The 26630-nt window shown below is 38.1% G+C and overlaps 2 long non-coding RNA genes across 2 annotated transcripts; both read left to right on the top strand.

Moving 5' to 3' along the window:
- Nucleotides 1-511: 511 nt before the first annotated feature.
- Nucleotides 512-6965, top strand: LOC146405689 (uncharacterized). Its single transcript, XR_014838577.1, has 2 exons — nt 512-4137; nt 5697-6965. It is a non-coding gene; the product is annotated as an uncharacterized LOC146405689 (long non-coding RNA).
- Nucleotides 6966-24225: 17260 nt separating this feature from the next.
- Nucleotides 24226-26059, top strand: LOC146405690 (uncharacterized). Its single transcript, XR_014838570.1, has 3 exons — nt 24226-24509; nt 24792-25032; nt 25129-26059. It is a non-coding gene; the product is annotated as an uncharacterized LOC146405690 (long non-coding RNA).
- Nucleotides 26060-26630: the final 571 nt, after the last annotated feature.

The following is a 26630-nucleotide window of genomic DNA, read 5'->3' on the forward strand; positions in this document are numbered from 1 at the left end:
GCCACAAGTCTCTTCTCCAAGTCCATGATTTTCTTTTCTGAGGAGATGTTCCTTTGTGCTGGATATTAGATTCCAGTTATAATTGATATCGTATGGTATTTGTCTTTGTCTTTCTGGCTCATTTCACTCAGGATGAGATTCTCTAGTTCCATCCATGTTGCTGCAAATGGCATGATGTCATTCTTTTTTATGGCTGAGTAGTATTCCATTGTGTATATATTTTTGTTTTTGAAACAACTTTAAAAAAACATAGAATACATGAAACTGCAGTTTTCAAGACACTGGATATCAGATGAAGGACAGTAATCCCTGAGACATAAAAAACAAGTAAGTTTAGTCTTAAAATTGCCATGCTTACTGCCTCAGAGTTTCTAGGCTGTGGCATAGGGAGGGAGAACTGAAGCAGAACTTGAGAGTTTCTGAGTTGAGAAGTTAGAGGTTAGAGTTGGGAAACCAAATCAGCTAGAGTTCATAAAACAGAATAGCAGAGGGATAGAACTACATAGCAAGAGAACCCCAGGAATAATCTCCCTGGAATACTCATCAGAGTGCTGATCTTTTCATGCATGTGCAGAAATTACCTGAGATGAAGAAAAAGAACCATCTAAAAGGATTAAAAGGAATAGTGCCTGCTGCTTATAAAGGGCTAATAAGAGTGCCTCTTCCCACTAATCAGACTTGTAAAAATTCAAAAGAAGGCAAAAAGAGGAAAATGGAAATAACAAATATAAACAAACACCATAAATAGAAAACAAACAGTGAAAAGATAGACTCAAATCTAACAATCAGTAATGATTTTAATGTCTAAAAATCCCGATTAAAAGGAAGAACTTAGACTAGATAAAAAAATCAAGACTCAATTATATGATGTCTACAAGAAATGTACTTTAAATATGAAGACATGAAAGTTTGAAAAAAATGGAAAAAGTTATGCATGCTACTATTAGCAAAAAATATTACTATTAGGCAAAGTGGAATTCAGGGCAAAGATGATAAACCTGGGATAAAGACAATCAGTAAGTAATAATAAAAGGGTCAATTGACCTAATAATCCTAAATATTTAGGCACCTAAAAAAAGCTTAAAAATACTTAACTGGAAGTTCCCATTGTGGCTCAGTTGTGATGAACCCAGCTGGTAGTATCCATGAGCATGCAGGTTTGATCCTTGGCCTCGCTTAGTTGGTTAAGGATCTGGTACTGCTATGAGATGCAGTGTAGGTCACAGAGGTGGCTTGGATCTGGTGTTGCTGTGGTTATAGTGTAGGCTGGCAGCTGCAGCCCCAATTTGACCCCTAGCCTGGGAATTTCCATGTGGTTCAGGTGTGGCCCTAAAAGCAAGCAAACAAAAAAAAATCCCAAAAAACCAAATTGATAGAACTTAAAGAAAAATAGATAAGTTCATGACTATTGTCAGATTTTAATTTTAACCTCTCTCTCAATAATTGATAGAAAAAGTAGGCAAGAAATCAGCAAATATATTGTAGGCTTGAAGAACACCATCAGCTAAATTGACCTAATTGAACTTACCACCCAGCAGCTGCACCAGCATACATTCTTTTGAAGTGCAAGCATATTTTATCGTTATAGACCACTTTGTGGGCCATGGCACAAATCACAATACATTTATTTATTTATTTATTTGGTAAGAGTACCTAATATGAGATCCTCCCTTTTAAGAAAATTTTAAGTGCACAATACAGTAATATTAACTCTAGGCAGAGTGTTGTATAGCAGATTTCTAGAACTTACTCATCTCTATTTTCGATTTGCCCCAGTCCCTGGCTCCCATTGTTGTAGTCTCTGTCTCTGTTATTTTTGACTGTTTTAAGGGAATGATACAGTATTTATCCTTGTCTTACAAACTTTTTACTTAGCATAATGTCCTCCAGATTTATTCGTGTGTGTTTGTCAGGGTTTCCTATTTTTTCAAGGCTGAATAATACTTCATTGTATGTATGTACCACATTTACTTTATCCATTTACCTGTTGGTAGACATTTAGGTTGTTTCTGTGTCTTGGCTATTGTGAATAATGATGTGGTAAACATGGACTGTATGTAGCTCCTTGAGATCCTGATTGCAGTTCTTTGAATATATCCAGAAATGGGATTTCTGAGTCATATGATAATTCTATTTTTGAAAAACGTCTCAAATTTTAAAATGATTTAAGTCATATAAAATGGGTTTTCTGACCACTTATACTTAAGAGAAATGAGTTAATGTTCTACTTCAAAGCAGCTAGAAAAAGCAGTGTTTTCTCACTAGCTTCGTCATAAACTCCAGGATTGACTCTTACTGGATCAGTTGGTCGTATGCTTATCTCTATACCAGTCAATATACTGATTGGCCAAATCTGTGCCAAATGCTCACCCCCAACACAAGGACCAAGAATAGGGAGAAATGGTTCTTTAAAGGAATATCAAAGTAATGTTACCAGAATAAGGATTCTGGGACAGGCAGAATTAAAACCACAATATATCATTATATATCTACTACCAAAAGAATAGGGAGAAATGGTTCTCTAAAGGAATATCAAAGTAATGTTACCAGAATAAGGATTCTGGGACAGGCAGAATTAAAACCACAATTAGTTAAAACCACAATAAGATATCATTATATATCTACTACCAAAAGCTTTACACTGCCAAAAGCTACTAGAACTAATTAGTGAGTTTAACAGGGTTGCAGAATACAAGTCAACAGTAAAAAAATCTTTTTCTTTATACTAGCAACAAACAATTAGAAATTGAAGTTAAAAATATCATTTTTAATAACCAAGAATATCAAATGCCTAGGAATAACTGACAAAAGATGTGAGAAACTTGTATACTGAAAAGCACAAAATATGCTGAAAGAAAGAAGACTTGAAAAACAACAGAGATTTACTTTGTTCATGGGTTGGAAGATTCAGTGATGTTAACTTGTCAATTCTCTTCAAAATCTTTAGATTTAACAAAATCCCAATCAGAATCCTAGCAGCCTTTTTAGTATACATTGACAAGCTGACTCCTAAATTTGCATGGAATGCAAAAGGATCTAGAATAGCCAAAACAACTCTGAGAAGGAATTACTTTGGAGGGCTTACACTCCATGACTTCAAGATTCACAAAGCAAACTACTTGGTATTGCCATAGAGATGGAAAAAATAGATCAGTGGAAAATAGTAGAGAGTCTAGAAGTAAACTCAACGTCTGTGGACAGCTGATGTTTTTTCTTTTAATCAAGGGCACAATGACAATATGATGGAGAAAGTATAGCTCTTGCAGTAAGTGTGATGGAACAATTGGCTGTCCATATGAAAAATAATGGACTTAGATCCATACCTCACATAATACATAAAAATTAACTCCTAATAGATCATAAGCTTAAAACATAAGAGCTAAAACAGAATATCAGGAAGAAAACAGCAGAATATCTCTCCTGGTTTATGCAGAGATTTCTTAGACCCATTGTCTCTAAAAGAACAAAAGAATAAATTTGGCTTCATCAAAGTTTAAAACTTCAGTTCTTTAATAGACACTGTTAGGAGAATGAAAACGAACTGTAGAACACAAGAAAATATTTAGAAGACATGTATCTAAAAAAGACTGGCATCCAAAACACTTAAAAATTCTCAAAATTAAGTAATAAAAACAACCCAATTTAGAAATCAGGCTATCTGAACTGATACATCACCAAAGAAGATACACAGAAAAAGTGCTCAATATTGTTAGTATTAGGGAGTTAAAGCCACAATAAGATATCATTATATATCTACTAGAATGGCTAAAATGATAAAGACTGACTGCAAGTGTTGACAAGGACATGGAGAATTGGATTTCACACACAATGTAAAGTAATACAACTGCTTTAGAGAACAGTTTGGCGTTTTCTTAAAAAGTTAAATCTACACCTTCCATTACTAAGTAGTGACATAGTTTTTTTCCTCACTGCTTTGCATATTTTCATTATAGTAATTATTATTGTTTTATGATTGTTTTCATATCTGCCTTTTTCTGTTCTGTACACAGACAATCTTTGAAGGTGGGAAATCTTTCAATTTTACATGTAGAATTTCTTGCCCAGTGTCTTGTAAGCATTTAATAAATATTGGTTTAAGAAATTACTAAGAGCAGAGTTATCATTGTGACTCAGCAGGTTAAGAACCTGACACTGTCTCTGTGAGGATGTGGGTTCGATCCCTGGTCTCACTCAACAGGTTAAGGATCCAATAGACGTTGCTGCAAGCTGTGGTGTAGGTCACGATGTGACTTGGATCCAGTGTTGGTGTGGGCTTCAGCTGCAGCTCCGACTGGATCTCTAGCCTGGAAACTTCCATATGCCACAGGTGTGGCTGTAAAAAGGAAAAAGAAAATTACTAAGAGCAATAAAGAAAACAACAATGAGGATAATTCATTATTGAACATGAATTTTATCTAGTATAGTGTAACATTTTATTCTTTTATTTTCACTGAAAATTATATGATTTCCCCATGTTATTGCAAACTTCTAATTCATAGTAATGGCTATGTAATAATCAATAAATTTTATTTTTTAGAATAAATATTTCATTTATTTTTCCCCATTGTGAATAATATTATTGCAGACATTTTCTTATTATAAATAATTTCATTAGGACAGATAACCAAGAGTGGTATTACTAGATGAGAGTGTATGAATAATTCTTCCACATTCTAAGGTATATTTAGCTACAAGTGGAGCATGTAGTTCCTTAAAAAGAGTGATTTGGTTATGGAAATTATCTTCGCTATAACTGGGTAAATTTTAAAATTTATCTTTATTTTTTGTCCCAGTTTTATTGAGATATAATTGACATACAGCACTGTATAAGTTTAAAGTGTACAGCATAATGATTTAACTTACATCTTAAAGTGATCATAAGTTTAGTGAACAAAAAAGTTTATTTTTAAATCAGGAAAATAATCTTTTTTTTTGTTTGTTTTTTTGGGGTTTTTTTTGTTGTTGTTGTTGCTATTTCTTGGGCTGCTCCCGTGGCATACGGAGGTTCCCAGGCTAGGGGTTGAGTAGGAGCTGTAGCCACCAGCCTACACCAGAGCCACAGCAACGCGGGATCCGAGCCGCGTCTGCAACCTACACCACAGCTCACGGCAACGCCGGATCCTTAACCCACTGAGCAAGGGCAGGGACCGAACCCGCAACCTCATGGTTCCTAGTCGGATTCATTAACCACTGCGCCACGACGGGAACTCCAGGAAAATAATCTTTAAAAAAATTAGGCCTATTCTGTTTGGGTTTAAAAAACACACACAAAGTTGGTGATTCTTTCCCTTTCATGTGGCATTTTTAAAAAATGATTTTATAGTTAAAAAATTAATTTTTCTCAGAACATGTTTCATCTACTCTTAATTCATCCTGGCTAACTATCAGAAACATTTATGTGAGTATGTAAATATTTAGAGTACTCTCTCTTGTTCCAAAGAGAATTTGAGATAGTATTAAACAAATTTATGGCATGAAATGCATGGGAAAATAGCAAAATAAAAAATGATTTCTTTAATTAAAAAATTTTTCTTTTTTTTTAGTGGCTGCACATTTGGCTTATGGACGTTCCTGGGCCAGGGGTCGAATCAGAGCTGCAGGTGCGGCCTAAGCCGCAGTGATGGCAACACCTGCATCTGTGACCTATGACACAGCTTGTGGCAATGCCCAATCCTTAATCTACTGAGTGAGACCAGGGATAGAACCCGCATCCTCACAGAGACATCGATGGGTCCTTAACCTGTTGAGCCACAACAGGAACTCCAGAAATGATTTCTTTGAGAACTGTATAAATAGCAAAATGCAGGGTTATCAGGTGAAAGAAGGGTACCTATAAGACTGTAGTATGCTGCTGTAATGCACTGTCGGTACTTGATCATTTTTAGAGATGTGGCTTCTGGATTGGTCTTTTGATTTAAGTAAAAGTGCTAGTAAGTAAATGATAATATATGTTGCATTAAATGAAAGTTACCTTTCTTGTCACCCCTAAGAACTTGGTGTGTATCAATCCAAAACTTAGGTGTAACTGAATTATAAGCAACACATTCTGACTTAAGCAGTAAAGGAATTTATTGGAAGAATATCAAAACAAACAGTTCACAGAACTGATGAGATTAAAGATCAAATAAGGAAATGGGCAGAGGAGTGGGTACATGGAATCAGAGCCAAGGAAAGTTCAGTCTAAGATCTTACCTGGCTTTGCTGCCATTGGATACTGACAATCCTAGACTCCCTCTTCTTTCTTCAGTGATTTTTCCAGTTTCCCCTGTATCTTTGCCACACTTTTTCAAGAATCAAAGTTGGTGGGAGCAAATGACTGGCCAAGAAGGTAGCCTTCCTGCCAAGGAGTAGGAAGCAGAGGATCTGGCCTTTTCTGCCATGGAAGATGGGAATGTTGCCTCCCACCCACCTAGTATGATGAAGTATCCCTCCAAACAACAAAGTTTGAATTGTGGTTAGATTTTTTTTTTTTTAAAGAAGGAATACATAGATCTCTTATACCTTGTACTAATTCCTGATGATTATAGGATCATTCTTGACTTTCCCAATGGTTGAAATATTGTGTGCAGTAGAAGTTCTTAAACTGTGGCCCGTGCGAGATTGGAGAGGGCTGGAGTGGGCCATGTGTTCCCTGAAATTGAATGTGATTTTGGAATCTGACTTTTTCATCTTGGGGGGGAATCTCCAAGAGGCCCATGATATATAAAAAGTTAAGAAATACTACCTGGGAGTTCCTGTTGAGGGGCATCGGAAACGAATCTGACTAGGAACCATGAGCTTGTGGGTTCAATCCCTGGCCCTGATCAGTGGTTTAAGGATCTGGTGTTGCTATGGCTGTGATGTAGGCCAGCAGCTATACCTCTGATCAGACCCCAAGCCTGGGAACCTCCATGTGCTGCAGATGCGGCCCTAAAAAGCAAAAAAAAAAAAAAAAAAAAAAAAAAAAAAGACAAGAAACAAAGAAATACTACCTGGAAAGTTCTATATCATTGCTTTCTTACGAAATTTCATTTCATTTCTTTTTATTAATTCTCACTAGTATTACTTCCTTATTTCCGCTAGATGGTGGTGTTGCATGGTGTTTCCCACATCCGTCACAAACCTTATTGACATGAATGAAGAAGTTCAGTGATTTAAATGGCACATTATCAAGATCATTTTAGGGTTGGGAGGAATATAAGACCTCCTGAAGTTCAAGATTTGTTGTTTTACAAATGAAGAACCTGATGCCCAAAGTTAAGGGAGAGCTTTGACTGAAAACAGCCCTTTTGAAACATCAAAAGGATGTCCCGAGGGGGAGGAACACTTGGAGCTGGGGCTCTTCTTCAATTATACTTTAAGGATGTGCCTCTGGCTGCTGAGGGACCAGGGTGATACTGGTTGTGGACTTTAGATTCTTGGGCTCTGAGGCATGTGTATATTTCGGTTACAGTCATGACTTAAAAGTCTGTCCTCCTGTGAGGCAAAAGGGCTCCTAGTAGTACTGAAGGCTTTGGTTAAAGAGGAAGCTTACACAGAGCCTTCCTTGTGATTAGCCCTCCCTTCCCCCTTCCCTGGTCCACTTTATACTTACCTTACAATTACATGTTTTATGTTCTTTCCGGAACCAATGGGAACGGTATAAATGTGTATAAAGAATATCGATGACACATAGGGGACATGCTGGTGTTTGGATTTCTTAGAGCTGAAGAGAGAGAAAACCCAAGTCAGATGGAGATACCACGCAGGAAAAGTGGCTGGACTGATCTCCGCAGCATCCTTTTGTATAGGCCATTAGAAAAATGCACTAAGAGGACTCATGTGCTCAGGACACAGCTCTCTTTCTCCCATATTTCTCCCCCCAAAGGTCTTGAAGTGCTCAAGTCTTCAAAAGATGTGTTATGTTTGCCTCCACTTGCTTGTTTTTTTTGTTTGTTTTGATCCTTTCTGACTTTGGCAGTATCCTTAGCCACACTCTAGTCAAGACAGGAACCAGAGTGCTCACCATAACAGCTAGTAATATTGAATCAGTAAACTGTCCTTTAAGAAAACAACCTTTTCATTTGCACTGATAAACATATCTAACTCTATCTAAAACTCAGTGTTGTGTCTTAAATTTCAGTAAGCAATTGTGGAGTTTTTACTACAATGGATACTCCCTGTCTCTACAGATTACTCTTCTTTATGCCCAAGATCCTGGCTTTTATGTCCTCTGACATTTTATTGGCTTTGGCCAACGGGAGGCACCGGCAAGAAATGGGAAGGTGAGAGGACAGAGAGCTCTGTCTGTCGGCTGTGTCACTGACGCAAGCTGTGTCACAGGTTTTTGGTGTTCTTGAACTTCTGCTGAAAGCCATAGCTCCTGTCACATAGCTCTCTCCCACAGCTGGGACTTTCTGGTTTCCAGTGACTTCTTGTTCCTTCCTTTGCTCAATCAGGTCTAGAGGTGGTAGTAGTTTCCTGCTTTTGCTAGTCATTAGGTGCTTCATTCTCCCTTGTTTTGTTTTTCCTTAACCCTGCCTCCTCCTTTGTAAACAGACCCTTTGTAAAAATCTCTTCATTCTTCTTCTTTTCAGTTAAAATCTTGGCCTGTTCAGTGAAACTTCATTCAGTTTCTACAGTATGAGATTTCTAATAAACAGCTGTTTGTGATATTGGATTTATGCATGAATTTTCAAATTGGGCAATAATGGTCATGTTTTATTAGATTTAGTTTGAAAACATTTACTGAGTGCCAGGCATAGCATTGCTGAGGCTTAGGGCACACTCCCTCAAAATATGCCATTTGGCATACTAATTATTTTGAATTAAAGTTAAGACACAGCTGGTGTGAGAAGGACACTTTGGTCCTCCTTTGTCTTCCCAAAGCAGGAAATAAATATCTGACATGGCTTCCTTGTACCAGGAGGTAGAAAGACATCCTTATCACCAGAGATAGGGAATTCAGGGCCAAGAAGGCTATGTAAACAAAATATGTTACTTAATTAATTAAATACCCCAAGACTCAAAATCTTTGTCTTGCCCTTTCATCAAAAATTTACTGTTTCTTGTCTGAAAGGTGTAAACACTGCCTACTTTGGTCACTTCTGTGGGTCCTATATCTATGAGACCTCTGTACATGCAAAATTAAAATCTTCCTCCTGCCGTTATTCTTTCTTGTGTCAATTTAATTATTATACCAGTCAAAAGAACCAGGAGGGGTAGGGGGAAATTTTCGCCTCCCTGACAACATGAGGCATTTCTTTGTCTTTCATTGTATTTTACCCTCATCACAATACTTTAGGTTGAATTTAAGATTTTATAGTTGAAAAGTTGAAACTTCTTAGGCATTTACATAATAGTTGAACATTGGCATTTTTAGTGTGTATGTATTTGTATACGTGTTTTTAAACACTATCATAAAAGTCTGTAAAAAATTATTTGCTGCTAGTCACAGTTTCTCCGTGGGCACTGTGGAGGGAAATGGATTCTCAGTATTGGGTGGCCTGCTGGCAGAAAACCCTCAGATGTCAGCCCCTTGCCAGAATTGTCTCAAGTGAAGAGAAACGCCTTGCCCAAGTCATGCCCTCGTTCCAGGGTCCCATCCCAGTGATTGCTTGATGTTTGAGGTATAAATACAGGCCTCTTGTTACAACTTGATACAACTCGGAAGGGTCATCCTAGCTTCCAGACTTTCTGTACAGGGCTGAGACCTCTGTTGAGATGACACTGTGGCTCATCTCCTCCCTCTGCCCAACTCTTCTTCCTTGCCTCCTTTTCAGGTATTCATCACAAGAACACTCCTTCTCATAGTTGGACATGTTCTGTGACATTTCGTGTCAAGAGTGATCCAAAAATGCAGGTGATGTCGTAAAATTTAGGGTATGGATTATGCACTATTTGATTGACAACAGGACTCTCATCATTGATGGTAAATGGAATGCAGATATCCCTTGGCACAAGGTAGCAATGCAGTTGTTAACACTTTTGACCTTGCTTGAGTCACATGACCATCTGTCTACTCTCTGGGGACTGGATGAGAGGGGTCGGTGCTGGACCTGACCTGGGTCATGTACTTTGCCGCAGGAGGATAAGCAGAGTGTTTCAATGCAGATTCAGCAGAACCGTGTGGGGGAGGGGGAGAGTTCACCAAAGAAAAGAATGATGAGGTATCTGGTGCAGTTGGAGATGTAGTCCTTATTATTGAAGTACTTATTATGGCCTACAAGGGTACTTGACCTGAACCCTGTCGTTGTAAACTTCATCTCCTTCCATTCTTCCCCTCCCCCACCACCCCAAACACGTTCTAGGCAACACTATCTTTTTTGATGTTCCTAAAATATGCCAAGCATTTAACTCCTGCTATGGGGCCTTTGCACCTGTTCTCTCTGAGAGGCTCTCCACTCATCTTACCATGATCACTCCCTCACTACATTTGGGTCTCTGCTGAAATGTCACTCAGAGAGTTCTTCCCCATACAGTCATTCTACTCATCTTACTCTTCACCTAGTTTAATTTTTCTTCATAGCATCAAACTGCACTTGAAATTAAATTATTTTTGTTTGTTACTTTGTGTCATCCACTTGAGTTGGAGCACATAGAGGAATAATTGTGCTTTTTAAAGCACTGTATCCATAATCCTTAGAATAGTGCTTGCTATGTAGTAGATGGTGCATAATTACTGAATGAAGACAAAGGGCAGATGGAGAAATGAGATGTAAAGTAGGGGAAGGTGAATTTTGACTGGAGGAAAAACATAAAAGCTTCGTGGAGGAGAAAGCATTTATATTGGACATTGAAGGATGGGTAAAATTGATAGGCAGAAATCAAAACATTCACGTAGAGGAATTTTGTGAGGAAAGGCACTTTTTTGTGACATTTAAAGGATGTGTATTCCATTGTGACGGGAGTTAAGAGGTAGTCTGGTGACCCAGGCCAAGTAGTCTTGGGTCTAATTCATACTGCAGTCCAGATATTATTAATAATGGAGCCTAATCAGGAAATTTATACTCCAAAAAGGTATTGCTGCTGCTCTTTAAGTTATCTCTTCCTAGGTAGTATGCAAATCTTGATTTATGGTTCATGCTCATAGTTCAAACAAATTTACCTTTATGCTCACCATGCCAATTAGTTGATCCATACCAACAGTAGGTGCAGGCTAGTTACTCTTCCTGTTATTTCTGCGTTCTTAGCGGGTCCTAGTATAATGTAGAGGAGACCTAGATTCCGATTAAGCTAATGGTTAGTAAGGGAGTGAGTGATGTGTTTTATCATGCCTGTGTCAAAGTTCACATTTTTAACAAAATTTAAAATTTAAATTTAAAATTTGAAGTTTAAGTACACTCAACAGTGATTATCATATTAAGCTTCAGATGTTTGCATTTTTGGTATATTGTTTAATATTCCATAGTATACAGCTCTAATAATTTAAATATGCATTGTTTAATATTTTATGATGGTTTATAAGATATTTAAGTATTCAAATTAGAGATGTTTCTGGAAAGATTGTAGAATGAGTAGATTTGCTTTATTCTTCTTCCTAAAACCTACACAAATGAACAAAAAGAATCCCTAAAGAGGAAAAAATTTAGAGTAAACTAGGAAATAGCCAAATTCCACATCCCAGATTAAAGAATATCTTCTGGATGCAACATCATTTGAACAAAATTGGAGGGATGCTCAGAGCTGAATTTGAGAAAGGGACAGATTTCAAGATGTAAATTAATAGATTAAAATGAGCACTGCTAGAAACTTTTAACTTGGTGCAATAAGGATTAATCCTATGAGTGGATAAAAGAGAAATAGGGAGGACCTTGACTGGGGTACATTTCTATTCCAAAAAATGACAAGGGAGATGATGTTGAAAGGAACTGTGTGCATGTGCCATTCTGAAAGTTATAATTCTAACTTTCAGAATGGCAAGGATCCTAAGAGAGTACCTCACAGCACCAACACATTTACATAATAGAGGGTTAATCAGTTTTTTAGGAAGAGAATTTATATCACGTCTAGATTTCTATGGAAAAGACAAAAATAAGTTAAAAGCCAAAAACTCCAAGAGGGGAAAATGGAAGTTGTGGCAGAGATATTCCAAAGCAAGTAGTTTTTTTTTTTTTTTTCTTTAAAGCAGGTAGTTTTGACAATAAAATGTTTAAGTAATAAGGTAATGTTGAAAATGTGGTACTAGTCAGTGTATTATATATATTTTTTAATCTGGAGAGGTTTTTTTCCATTAAGTAGTTAATTTGAGTGAGTTCCAGATGTCGTTTTTTATGGTCATGCCTGCAGTATGTGGAAGTTCCTGGGCCAGGGATCAAACCCGTGATAGCTGTGACCAGAGCCACAGCACTGACAACACTGGATGCTTAACCTGATGAGCTATCAGGAAACTCCCGGTACTATTACATTTTGAGGAAATGTTTGATTCCTGGTTTGGACATAGAGGAAGAATGAAAAATTTCTAATCGTTTTCTGACATGCGTAGTTTATTCCAATTGTTTGATTATTGTTTCCTTAATGTTAGGTCTTTGTGTCATTAATTTTCTGCAACCTAAACACTTTTTAATGCCAAATAAGAAAAGGAACTGGTGGAACAAATTTGAAGCTTTCCCCAAGATTTCCATGGTTTAGATAATTTTTTTCACTATATTCTGAGATGATCAAGAGTTGACTGAGGGTGAAGTTTTTTTTTTTTTTTTTTGGTCTTTTTGCTATTTCTTGGTCTTGGGCCGCTCCTGCGGCATATGGAGATTCCCAGGCTAGGGGTCCAATTGGAGCTGTAGCCACCGGCCCACACCAGAGCCACACCAACGCGGGATCCGAGCCGCGTCTGCAACCTACACCACAGCTCACGGCAACGCCGAATCGTTAACCCACTGAGCAAGGGCAGGGATCGAACCCGCAACCTCATGGTTCCTAGTCGGATTCGTTAACCACTGCACCACGACGGGAACTCCAGGGTGAAGTTTGAAAATCTTTGTCATTGGGTGATTTCTCTTTCTACTTCTAGGATTTCTAATGCACAAAAATTTCCAGTTGTTCCTTACCATTATTTCCTATAGAGGTTCTGTAGTGCAAAGACAAGACATTAATTTAGGGCTCTGCTATTTACTTATCTGAATGAGTTTTTCAATGTGTACAGGTTTCCCTTTGTAAAGGGCAGATAACATATATCTCATAAAATTGTTGGAATCATTACACAGTATTCATGGAAAAACCTGGTTCAGAGTCCGAGACAGAGAGGGCACCCTAATATAATGTTGTTGCTTATTCTGTGATAAGAGTGCATAAATAATGAAATATGATAATGCCAAAAAAAGAATGCTTCCTTTGCTGAAGGATTCTGTCCCTCCTAGGTGGTAGCCCACCCATAACATCTGCTACATTACTCTATATTCTTAAAATTAGCATAGCATAGCATTATGCTGGACATTTTATGGATGGGAACAATTAGATATTTTATTTTTGGTTCAAATAATGGCCTCTGAGCATATGGAAGTATCCTAATTGGCAATGAGTTCATAAACTCTGTGGGATCTACAGCTGTGAACCTATAGTACACATCCTCTGGGCATTTTTAACAGATTTTTACTTGGTGATAATTAATAAATTAACAATTGGTGCTAAGATAATTTAATGTATCATGCAAGGAGAAGCAGAAGCAGCAAGTAAGAAACACACATGTCTTTAATGAACATGCTGTCAGGACAAAAGGAAAGTTTGAAGGGTGACTTGACCTTGACTAATATACTGGCATGTTAGATTGATTACCTCTCACCCTCTTGTGATGATAGAATGAGTCTCCTTCATTTAAACACTGATCACTGATTCTATGGAAGTTATCATGCTTTATTAGAATAGTGGTATTATGGGAACTCCTGAATTATTAATGATTGAAGTATTAAATTCACACAGAATATATCTGTAGCCTTTTGAGGAAAAGTGATGCTCACATTGTCTTTGAAAAATTGTTAATGTTCAAAGTCATATTCTTGTGCATAATTGCTCTCCTTTAGTAAGCAAGATCACTGTGTACAATCTCATAACCATTATCAATAGGTTACACATTGTTCAACACAGTTTTAGGCACCTAATAAGAGTTCAGAATCTATACACTGCTTTTTAAAGAGTTTCCTCAAATTGTTTTGCACTAAATATTTTATAATTACTATTGTTTAATATCCAGGGATTGGGAATCTGTTTATTAGAGATTATAGGTTATAGTATTCTTTGATAGGGTCATGGCTTGAGAATGAGGCTATCTTAATAAGAATAGTACCTCTGGCTTCATTAATTTCCTTGGAAAATGAAGAAAGAAATAAGACAGGTAAATGAATAGAATATTGTTTTGGTGCCTTTTCTTCCTTTTTTTCCCTGTGATAAACTTCTAAGTGGGTTCACAGCCCTATGCGAAGGGCTTAAGGTCCATACTGCCTCCTGCTCATGATTTTCACTAGATGGCTCCAAAGAAACAAATTACCATGACTCAAACCATCAAGTTTACTCTTTGAACTCCCCCTTCACCCACCCTCAAACCCTCTCTAGGTGTTCCTCATTTTGGATTTCCTAACTGAGCAAATGGCACCCAGATGATTTAGATGCATGTGCCAGGGGCTGGGGGTTATTCTTAATCTGGATACATCTTTCTGCGTTGGATTCCACAACCACAACTCACCACTTTACTTTTTTAAAAAATTAACACCATTTTTCCATCTTTATTATGTCCTATGTACTGTACTCAACCCATTACAAATATACATCATTTCATTTTTCAAACCACCCTTGATGTAATGACAATAACACAAACACTAATAATGAACAGTTTTTAAACAATTTTTTTCTAGGCACTATTATAAGAAATTATGTATTCAATACTCACAGCAGATCTATAGGATAAACCAATTTATAGATGAGTAAAAGTCACAGAGTTAAAACAAAACAAAACAAAAACGCTTTTACCAAGGCTGTGTATCTTATAGGTGGTGGGACCAGAACTTTAACCCAGAAAATTTCCTTCTAGAATATACACTCTTCTAGAACACAAGCTGTAATGCCTCTTTGGTAGGCAGTATCACCTCCCCTTTTAAATTAGTGGACTGAACTTCATAGAAATTATCTAATGTACCCCATATATTCTAATCCAGGAGTGAAAGAGTTGGAATTTAAACTCAAAACCGTCCTCAAGCCCATCCTGTTTCCCTCATGGACTTGGAAAGAGAGTCTCCCCAGCAAGCTTTGTAAGGATGTGCTAAAGGAGAAACCCATTTTAGGGGTATATTTTTTAAATGTTTTGACTTCCTTTCTTAACTTTTGACCTCATTGCTACCTCCAATACCATATCCGGACCACTGGCTTCTCACTCATTCCTACAAATCAGATCTTCTCATCCATGACATCTCTTCCCTATAAAGCCATTCTTACCTTCATTTTAAGGCATGACTCCTCTTGTATGTCTTTTCTAACCATCTCACCTATTATCTTTCTCCTTGTGATCTTTAACACTTGGTGTTTACCAAAGACCATTATTTAGTGGGGGTAACCAACCATATATGTATGAATTCTTTCCATCTCACCTCCATATGTTTATGCCTTTATAATGTAATCCAACTGCAAATAAATTTTAGACACTCTATCTAACATTAGAATGAAAGGTATTCCAGGTACTCTAAGCTGGCAGAATGAAAGGGTTTATACAGATTTTTGGATGCTCTTTTTTATCAGAGTCATAGTGTCATAGTGTTTGGTAAGCTGCTGCTCTCTTGGGGACCATAAATGCTGATGATACTCAAAGACAATCATCTCATTTTCAGTCATCAGCATCCTTGAAGAGGGCCATCTTAAAGTCATCCTCAGAAGAAGCCTTCTTTGCCTCTTAGATGGCTTTGGTAACATGTAATCAAGGGAGGATCAAATCTGACTTACACTGCACAACAATACACAGACACCTAAGATAATTCATTTAGGAATATATAAAGTATATAAAGTACTCATGTTTCTCATCATGTCCTTAAACAGCCAAAAAATATCTGCCTCGTTTTTTTGAAAGAGAAAAAAAAAACCCATAAATATTGAGGCATCAGGACCAGTTTACATTCTGGTCAGAAGTATGAACCTCTCATATGAGCTTTAACGTTGCTATCTTTAATAGTAAACTTTGTGTAGCTGCTGAGCCACAGTTTGTGTTTACAGTAAGACGTGTGCAATTGCTTAATCAGTGATCAAAATCCATAATGTTCACACACACTTCACATATTTATTAGTTGAATCTACCAGGGTCAAAAGCAGATTGCTTTGCTACCCGCAAAATACCCATTTTGACTTAATTTCCCCAAGAGTACTCAAAGGGATTAAGAATATGAGTGTAGACATCCAGCTCTGTTAATTGGGTTTTGTTTGGGTTACATCAGTTCTTTTGACCTTTTTAATGGAGTATCATTAATGTATTTTTTAAACTGAAGTATAGTTGATATATAATATTTTAAAAGTTACAGGTGTGATTCTCTCCATTTTCATTATCGCTACCCTGGACAAGCCATACTCATGTCTTACCTGGAGTACTTTAGTAGGCATCTAATTGGTCTCTTCATTTCCACTTTTCAATTCCAGTCCATTCTCTGCAACTCAAGCGACCCTTTAAAACCAAGTTGAATTATATCATTGAGCTATTTCAAATATTTACTTTTGGGAAAAGTCTGTTTGACCTGGCCCCTGCTTGCCTGTCCAGGTTTGTCTGCTACCTCCTTTTCACTTGCTACACACTGTCTTAAAATCCTTCAGCTGCGATGTGCTCTTGCCCACAGCAAGGCTAACCTCAGTTAACATTTTGAGACCTCATAGCAAAAATTACTCCTGGAAGCCCTCTAAGATATTTCAAGCTTGGTAAAATCCCCCTTAAGTGTTTTATTGCACCAGGTATTTTTCCTTGAAAATTTATTGGACATATACCTTATGTGATCATTTATTCGGTGTTTTTATGGAATGCTATCTACTAGGTGCACCATTGAAGGATGCTGCCTGAAACATTGTAGCCTTTTCCTCCTTCTTTTTACCTTAATGCTTTGGCTCCTTTCATGACTGTTTTCTATGTGTCATCTTCAGGGTTGAGTTGGAGGAGGAAGTAAGAGCCTATGATAATTAGCCATCTTGTCGGGAACAAAGAATTCCACATTTCCATTTACTATGCTTTTCATAGGTAAAATTTTAGTAGCTCCTATCTACTCCATCTTATTGATGTGAGCCATTCATAAAGGCACAGAAAACTAAACAGTAGCATTTAGGATCCTCTGTAGGTAGTGAAGCTATAAGATGAAATGGTTATTGTAATAGTCAAGGATAGATATTATCTTTGTGGGGAGGGAAGGGATTTCAATTGGGAAGGCACAGGTTGGGAGCTTCTAAAGTGCAGCAGTTTTTTTTGGATGGTGATTAGTATGTGTTATATAATTTCCACAGCCATAGTAACATGAAAAAAAATGCAGTCCCTTGTTTTTAAAATTATGAATAGTCTCAAGGCAGTGACAGCAGATCAAGCATGGCACCCTTCTTAGGTCACTGTGTAATTGCCCAAGTTGCATCCCCCTGAGTCAGCCTTGGTTGTGATTGGATAAGTATTCACTCTATAATAATTTGTTAAGGTAAATATTTATGTTTTTTGCCCTTCTATATGTTTGCTATGTTTCACAATGAAAGAGATTAAAGTAATTGAATGAAATGGGAACTCAACAATAAAAAAGAATTAATTAGAACTCTGTATGATTACTTCGAGGAACTCCCACTGGTTAGGAAAAGATAAAAGGGTAGGACATATAAACAGAAGTCCAGAGTTATGAATAGTAGAACTGTGTTAACATCTATACAAAAATAGGAGGCCCCAAAGGAGATATTAAATAAGCAGAGGAGTAAATGTTTTAAGAAATAATAATGACTGAGAGTTTTCCAGAGGGAGAGAAAGTAGAAATAACTGAGTACAAAATAGGATATATAAGAATAAACCTATGCCTAAACATCTATCCTAAACTGTAAGGACAGCTAAGAATCAGAGAAAATTCTAAAAGCTTCTAGAAAGAAAGAACAGAAAAGTCCTAAAGGTACAAGAGTAAGAGTAAAATTGATGCCTAACTTCTCCTTGGTGACATGGAATACAAGAACATCATGAAGTAATGTCTTCAAAATGTTAAAGGAAAATTCCTTTCAAGTTAGAATTTTATTTTTAGCTAAACTATTCTGTAACTTAAAAAAAAATTTTTTTTTGTCTTTTTGCCTTTTCTAGGGCCGCTCCCAAGGCATATGGAGGTCCAGGCTAGGGGTCCAGTTGGAGCTGTAGCTGCCGGCCTCTGCACAGCCACAGCCACAGCAATGCCAGATCCGAGCCAGCTACCTACACCACAGCTCATGGCAACGCTGGATCCTTAACCCACTGAGCAAGGCCAGGGATCAAACCCGCAACTTCATGGTTCCTAGTCAGATTCGTTAACTACTGAGCCATGACAGAACTCCTATAACTTTTTTTTTTTTTTTTTTGTCTTTTATCCTTTTATAGGGCCGCACCTGTGGCATATGGAGGTTCCCAGGGTAGGGTCTAATTGGAGCTGTTGCTTCTGGCCTATGCCGAAGCCACAGCAACATGGGATCCGAGCTGCGTCTGCAACCTACACCATAGCTCATGGCAACACCGGATACTTAACCCACTGAGCAAGGCCAGGGATCGAACCTGCAACCTCATATTTCCTAGTCGGATTCGTTTCCACTGTGCCACGATGAGAACTCCTATAACTTTTTAATCTCAGAACTCCTTTACATTTTCTAAAATCACTGAGGACCCTAAAGAAATGTTTTTGTGGATTATGTCTATCAATATTTAATGAAATTGATATTAAAACTGAAAAAAAGGAGTTCCCATTGTGTCTCAGTGGTAATGAATCTGGCCAGTATCCATGAGGATATGGGTTTGATCCCTGGCCTTACTCAGTGGGTTAAGGCTCTGGCGTTGCCATGAGCTGTGCTGTAGGTCACAGATGTGGCTTGGATCCCACATTGCTATGGCTGTGGTATAGGCCAGCAGCTGCAGCTCCAATTGGACCCCTAGCCTGGGAACTTCTATAGCTGTGGGTGAGGCCCTAAAAAAACCAAAACCTGAAAAAAATATTGTATTACTTCATAAAAATTACAGAATATATTTAAACGTAAATAGCATGTGTGGGGCGTTCTCATTGTGGCTCAGCCAGTTAAGAACTTGACATAGTGTCCATGAAAATGTGGCTTCGATTCCTGGCCTCACTCAGGGCGTTAAGGATTTGGCATTGCCACAAGCTGTGGGGTAGGTTTCAGATACTGCTCAGATCCAATGTTGCCATGGTTGTGGCATAGGCCTGAAGCTGCAACTCAGATTCAACCCTTAGCCTGGGAACTTCCATATGCTGTAGGTGCGGCTATAAAAAGAAAAAAAAATTAGCATGCTTATAAATGTATTTCAAACAAAATATAATTAGTAAGAGCAATGACATTGTTATTACCTGATTTTACTCAAGAACTTGATCTGGTTGGAAAATGCTTTGTTTCCAAGGCTTTTATCAAGAACTATTAGTAGCAATTGTTTAATATCTCAGCTGCTTGAAGCTGTAATGCCACTTGGGGCAAACAGGTCTGGCCAGAAACTTGAGAGAAAAACTTGGAACAAAGTTATATTTCATACATACAGAGGGTTTTGAAAAGCTCTGACTTATTCTTGGGAATCAAGAAGGCCATGTATATCCAGAAGAGCTGTGACCATACTTAGCAAAGACCTGAGAGAGTCTCATTCTCTCACCTCTGGCTGCCTTTTAGGCCCTGGGCAAAAAGGAATTGAATGCTAAGTCAGAGTTGTAACTTCTTGAGTATTGAAAGTGTGCTCCAACACAAACACTGAGCCCTTCATCATAGCTCCCAGTCTCTTCTTAAAATGGTTCAAGAAGGTGAGAACACAATTGTGGGACAAAGAAAGATGCCTTACATCTTGAAAATGAGTGCCCTTCTGGTGATCTGAAGAGAAGTTCTGAACATACTCAGATAGTTCTGTCTCCTCTACATATCCTACACAAGAGATGACTTTATTGCGGTTTCTCTCTTCTCTGCTTGCACATATTCAGGGTAATTTTGGAGTCTTCTGAAGTAAGGATGTGAATTATAAGAGGATACCAGTTTATCCCATCAGGTATACCCTAAAATGAAGCTTTATTTCTACCAAACATAAAATCAGGAAAAAGAAGCAAATAAATGAAACAAACCATCTAATCAGGTTTTTTTTGTTTTTTTTTTTTTGTTTGTTTGTTTTGTTTGTCTTGTCTTTTTAGGGCTGTACCCATGGCATATGGAAGTTCCCAGACTAGGAGTCGAATCAGTGCTACAACTGCCAGCCTAGGCAGCTTGGGATCTGAGCCACGTCTGTGGCCTATACCACAGCTCACATGGCAATGCCGGATCCTTAGCCCACTGAGTGAGCCTAGGGAACAAACTTTGAGTCCTCATGGAAACTAGTCAGGTTCTTTACCGCTGAGCCACGAAGGGAAATCCCTGTGTGTGTTTTCTTTTCCTAATCAGTTTTAAAGCATAAAAATGGGCTCCAGGGTGGAATAGAATCTAGGACAACAGTTTAGAAATAAAATTGAGAAAAATAAATAATGCCCAAAGCACACAGTAAATGAAGCCTGGTTCAAAGCAAAAAGACTAAAAAAATTAAAAACTTTCAGGCAGTTCAGGGACCAAAAGAAGCATGTCATTAAGCAGATCACGTTGTTCAACATCTGCTTGGGAAGCTTTTTCCATTTAGGAGTCAGAAAACTGAGCCCTTTCATTTAAAGTTTAATCCTTTGAAAAAACAAGCCTTTACATATAAAGGTGCCTTGCTGACCAGGACCTCATCAAACTGAAAAGCTTTTGCACAGCAAAGGAAACCAAAAAGAAAACAAAAAGACAACTTACAGAATGGGAGAAAATAGTTTCAAATGATGCAACTGACATGGGCTTAATCTCTAGAATATATAAGCAACTTATACAACTCAACAGCAAAAAAACCAATCAATCAATGGAAAAATGGGCAAAAGACCTGAATAGACATTTCTCCAAAGAAGATATACAGATGGCCAGCAAACACATGAAAAAATGCTCACCATCGCTGATTATAAGAGAAATGCAAATCAAAACTACCATGAGATACCACCTCACACCAGTCAGAATGGCCATCATTAATAAATCCACAAATAACAAGTGCTGGAGGGGCTGTGGAGAAAAGGGAACCCTCCTGCACTGCTGGTGGGAATGTCAACTGGTACAGCCACTATGGAGAACAGTTTGGAGATACCTTAGAAATCTATACATAGAACTTCCATATGACCCCGCAATCCCACTCTTGGGCATCTATCCGGACAAAGCTCTACTTAAAAGAGACACATGCACCCGCATGTTCATTGCAGCACTATTCACAATAGCCAGGACATGGAAACAACCCAAATGTCCATCGACAGATGACTGGATTCGGAAGAGGTGGTATATATACACAATGGAATACTACTCAGCCATAAAAAAGGATGACATAATGCCATTTGCAGCAACATGGATGGAACTAGAGAATCTCATCCTGAGTGAAATGAGCCAGAAAGACAAAGACAAATACCATATGATATCACTTATAACTGGAATCTAATATCCAGCACAAATGAACATCTCCTCAGAAAAGAAAATCATGGACTTGGAAAAGAGATTTGTGGTTGCCTGATGGGAGAGGGAGGGAGTGGGAGGGATCGGGAGCTTGGGCTTATCAGACACAACCTAGAATAGATTTACAAGGAGATCCTGCTGAATAGCATTGAGAACTATGTCTAGATACTCATGTCGCAACAGAAGAAAGGGTGGGGGAAAAACTGTAACTGCAATGTATACATCTAAGGATAACCTGACCCCCTTGCTGTACAGTGGGAAAATAAAAAAATAAAAAAATAAAAATAAAAAAAAAGTGCCTTGCTCTTTCTTGCAACTTGTCTCTCTTGGTAATACAAGTCGGTTGTGTTTCCATGGGGTCTACTGTGTTCTTTAGCATTTTTAATTCTATTATGGGTAAGACTGGGGAAGAAGGAGAGTATGATATGAAATCACATATTATTTCATTTTTTTTTCATCCTTTTCCCCAAACTTAGATTTGTCCCATTTCTGAAGCATTACCATTTTTGGAGTTGAGGAAAGAGAGTTGAACAGAATCTTCTAAGTTTACTTTTTATTGGTCAGATGTAGGAGCCCTGTGCATGCCTTCCTTCCCACACCCAGGAATCTTATCTATTTGAGACTAATCTATTCTTACAGACTGAACACTTTGAAGCAGATGACGCAACCAATAGACAAATTAACATCCCTATTCAACACCAGTATAAAATATAGAAAAATGCTTTACAGCTGGTTTAATAAAAGAAGTTATTAATGTTTTTCAAATTCAACCAAGCACTGATATTGTACTGAGTTAGGTGCTTGCACATATATTTCACTTTGTTGTTAGCATCATTATTTTCCCCCAAGTCCCAATGGGAATTTAAGTGATACTGCAAGCCATTTGTGGGTGAAATCGATGTCAAATGCTTAGATGAAATTCAGAGCTATAATGAATGTTTTAATTCAAGACTGAGCTGAACCAATCTCAAATGCTTTTCTATTCCAGTTCAGATTGCGTTGTTTTTGCTTCTTTCCCTGAATCTCCCACAAAAGTTCTCAGATCTGAGACCTTGTCATGTGAGCACTGGAACAGTACAGACATATTTGAAATGTACAAATTCTGCAGAAGTGCCAGGACTGACCTACCCTTGTCAAAAAGTCCTCATGTTACCTTGATTCAGCTAAGAAGTTTGTATCCCATAACTTCTTTTAAATTTTACAATCTGCTTTTAAAACCGCTAAGAAGGAATAAGCATATAGGTGGATGCATGCAATGATACTTTGTGACAGTGGAGAAGTACATCCTTGAAGTTTAACTCTGAGTCCTTCTTTCAGATCAGATGTTAACAGAGGGGCCAAGATGAAGATCAGGCATGTGGGGCTTTCTGGATGACTGGACTTCAACATGTATTTCTAGGCACATTCCAATTCCAGCTAGAAAGCCATTTTTCAAGGCTGCAGGTGAGAGGGCTTGCTGCCTTGGTTTTTAACTCTTACTCCAACTCCTTCTGTGGAAAGTTTGAGCCCAGAGGTGAGGTAACACTTCCAAGACAGGTCATGGTCTAAGCCTGAAAGCATTCATGTGGGCTAGTGCAAGGACAGGAGATAAAGGGAAACAAGATGATGCTTCTACCTCACGATCAGGATCTTTCACTCTTTTTCCTGAGTCAGGAGCTTGGTGAGTGTCGGAATGTCCTGGCTCTCCTCACCTCCCTGCTTCATGATGTAAAGTTTCAACTTGTTAGAAGTCTTTAATGCATATCCATTGTGATACTGTCTCACTATCAGGATATTTTCTCAGAGGGCAGAATGTTCACCGAGTTCAGCTTATACCAAGAACGGAAGCCGTCATCTGGGGAAAACAGGGAGGTGGCACAAGTGGAATGAGTTGCTTTAGCTGGACAGGCTGGGGTCCCGGGGTCCTCTTGTGCCCTCTCTAATCCTGGATGAGGGTGCAGCTGCCCAGTGTGCATGGCCATAAAGCATGACCTCTGCAAGACAGAGGAAGGGGGTTTACAACTGGGGAAAGTATGCCGCATAGGATTGGTCCTTTAAAAAGAAAATCATTTCCTCAGTAGTATAGGAGCATGGCTGAGGAACATTTAATACTCAGGGCAAAAACACAGCTTCGTAGAGATATGTGTGTATTTATGTTCTGGTAAAATATATTTAGCATAGAATTTTCCATTTTAATGATTTTTAAGTGTACAGTTCAGTGGTACCAGGTATATTCACAGTGCAACCATCACCATATCCATTTCCAGATCTTTTCCTCATCCCAAGATGAAACTCTGTACCCATTAGACAATAACCCCCCATTCTTCTCTTTCTTCAGTCCTTGGCAACCACCATTCTACTTGCTGTCTCTATGAGTCTGACTATTTTAGATACTTCATATAAGTGAAACATACAACATTTGTCCTTTTGCTACTGGTCTATTTCACTTAACATGTCTGTAAGGTGCATCCATGTTGTAGCTTGTGTCACAATTTCCTTCCTTTTTAAGGCTAAGTAATATTTCATTGTAAGTATACAGCACAGTTGGTTTATCCATCTATCAGTGGACATTTGCTTTGCTTCCATCTTTTGGCTATTGTGAATAATGCTCCTATGAATATGGAAATACACATATCTTTGTGAAAGCTTGAAAAACTACATGATATCTACGGTTTGGGGTTGGAGCATTATATAATCTTATTTGGCTTAATGTTTTCATTCTTGAAGAATATCCCAGCATAAGAAAAGGGAGATTCTTCTCAAGTGTTTGACTAGAAAAACTGGGCACAACCTGGTAGTCTGAAGCATAGAATCTCTAGATTAATGCTAGTTAAATTGTTTTTCTGGTGACAAAATCTTTCTCAGATTAATATGCTTCAGGAGTTCCCGTCGTGGCGCAGTGGTTAATGAATCCGACTAGGAACCATGAGGTTGCGGGTTCCGTCCCTGCCCTTGCTCAGTGGGTTAACGATCCGGCGTTGCCGTGAGCTGTGGTGTAGGTTGCAGATGCGGCTCGGATCCCGCATTGCTGTGGCTCTGGCGTAGGCCGGTGGCTGCAGCTCCGATTAGACCCCTAGCCTGGGAACCTCCATATGCCGCAGGAGCGGCCCAAAGAAATAGCAAAAAGACAAAAAAAAAAAAATAATAATAATAATATGCTTCAGTCACTTAAAGTATTGTTTGGTTTGACTTTCCAAATCCAACTCATCTTTTTGACTTTAGTTTCCAGTGTTTCAGGAGGCAGCTCAGGTTTAAGTGCCTAACAGTTCCTGACATGGGCCTGCCTCCAGGTTTTGTTAGGAAGTGAGAACTCTGGTAATTTTACTCCCCCACACTCTGCTGAGAGAATGAGGCAGCAGTGATGGAAGAGAACAATTATGGCGACTTCTCTGTGTGGTTAGAAAGGTGAAGCTGAAAGACAGGAAAGTGCTAATTCTGAGTGTGAGCCCAGCAGGAAAGCGGAAGAGGAAAGGCTATATCTATTAATATCTCCCTACAGAGGATTTTCTTTGGGCTATAGGTCCAACAGGTGATAGAGACTATTTATAAATTTAAGAATTTCTGTATATATTTTTTTTGTAGTTCCAGTAGCACATCTTCTTTACCCATTCTTGATCCACTCATCTGTTGATGGGCACTTAAGTTGCCTCCATACCTTGGCTATTATGAATACTGCTGCAACGAACATGGGATGCATGTATCTTTTCCAATTAGTGTTTTCATTTTCTTTTGGCAAATTCCAGAAGTGGAATTGCTGGATCATGTGATAGTTCTATTTTTATTTATTTATTTTTTTTTTGGGGGGGGGGGAATCTCCATACTGCTTTCCATAGTGGCTGCACAAATTCACATCCCCGCCAGCAGTGTACTTGGGCTCCCTTTTCTCTGCATTCTCACCAAACTTGTTATTTGTTGTTTTTGTGGTACCAGCCATTCTGACAGCACTGTCGTTTTGATTTGCATTTCCTTGATGCTTAGTGACCTTGATCATGCTGCTTCTCTTTGGCACATTGTATTTATTCATTTTTTTCTATCTTCAGAAGGGTTAAGATTTTAGGTTTTTGCTTCTAGCATGCTATTGTTGCTGATACTGGGAGAGACTGTGGATACAGTTGCTCACCCATGAATATTCACACCAACTGAATATACTGTAAAATAGACAGTAACCATGGTAAAAAATGCCTCAGAAATGAAATGATACCTAAAGCAAACTGTTGCTAAATGATGAACATAAGATGAAGAGCACTTTCTTGGCAAAATGTAATTATTCTTTGTAGTTTTATCTCAGTAGTAAAGATTTATATATACCTATTATTGATCAAGAGAAAGTTCAGTTTAATAGCTTATAAGTGGCATATGTGATAAAAGGACATCCCAAGGTTGAATAGGAACACATTTTAAAGAAAAAGGTAGAGGCAATATTTGCATACAAGAATCATGGAAAATATGCACATACTTATAGATGTTAAATATGAGTGCAACTGGGATAATGGTCTTAAAAATATGTTCTGGTTTTGTTTTTGTCTCTTTCTATGTATTTTTCTTCTACAGCCTGAGGAATTCACATGGCTGAGAGTGGGGATGAGGGTAGAGGATTGCTACAGTAGGACTATAAAGGGAAAGAAAAAATTAACCTTCAGTTTCTGCCATTTCAAACAGGATTTTGCAGGAAAGCAAGAGGCTTGCAAGAGAAACTTTATTGAGGAAGAGACAATTTTCTCAAATTTAGCATATCAGGAACCAGACAGGGAGAACTTGGACCAGAACATCAGAGTTTCTTTGATAAAGATAACCAAAAATAAATGTCCATCAATCTATGATGACCATTCTTTGAGACACACTGCTCTAAGGATGACGTGAGGTCCTCTTGTCTAGAGAGATTGAAGGATAAGAAGGGAGAGAGGCAGAGTAGGTAGGGAGTGAGAGACATCCCAGCCTCTCTTGTCTGGGTTAAAATATGTTAAATAATCTGAAGGGAGTGCCAAATTCAGGCAGTTGTGTCC

This window comes from Sus scrofa, chromosome 2 (assembly GCF_054392235.1).
Source record: "Sus scrofa isolate SSC_HxYL_T2T_F1_AM1 chromosome 2, Sscrofa_HxYL_maternal_Yorkshire_Landrace_v2.0, whole genome shotgun sequence".
NCBI classification, from domain to species: domain Eukaryota; kingdom Metazoa; phylum Chordata; class Mammalia; order Artiodactyla; family Suidae; genus Sus; species Sus scrofa.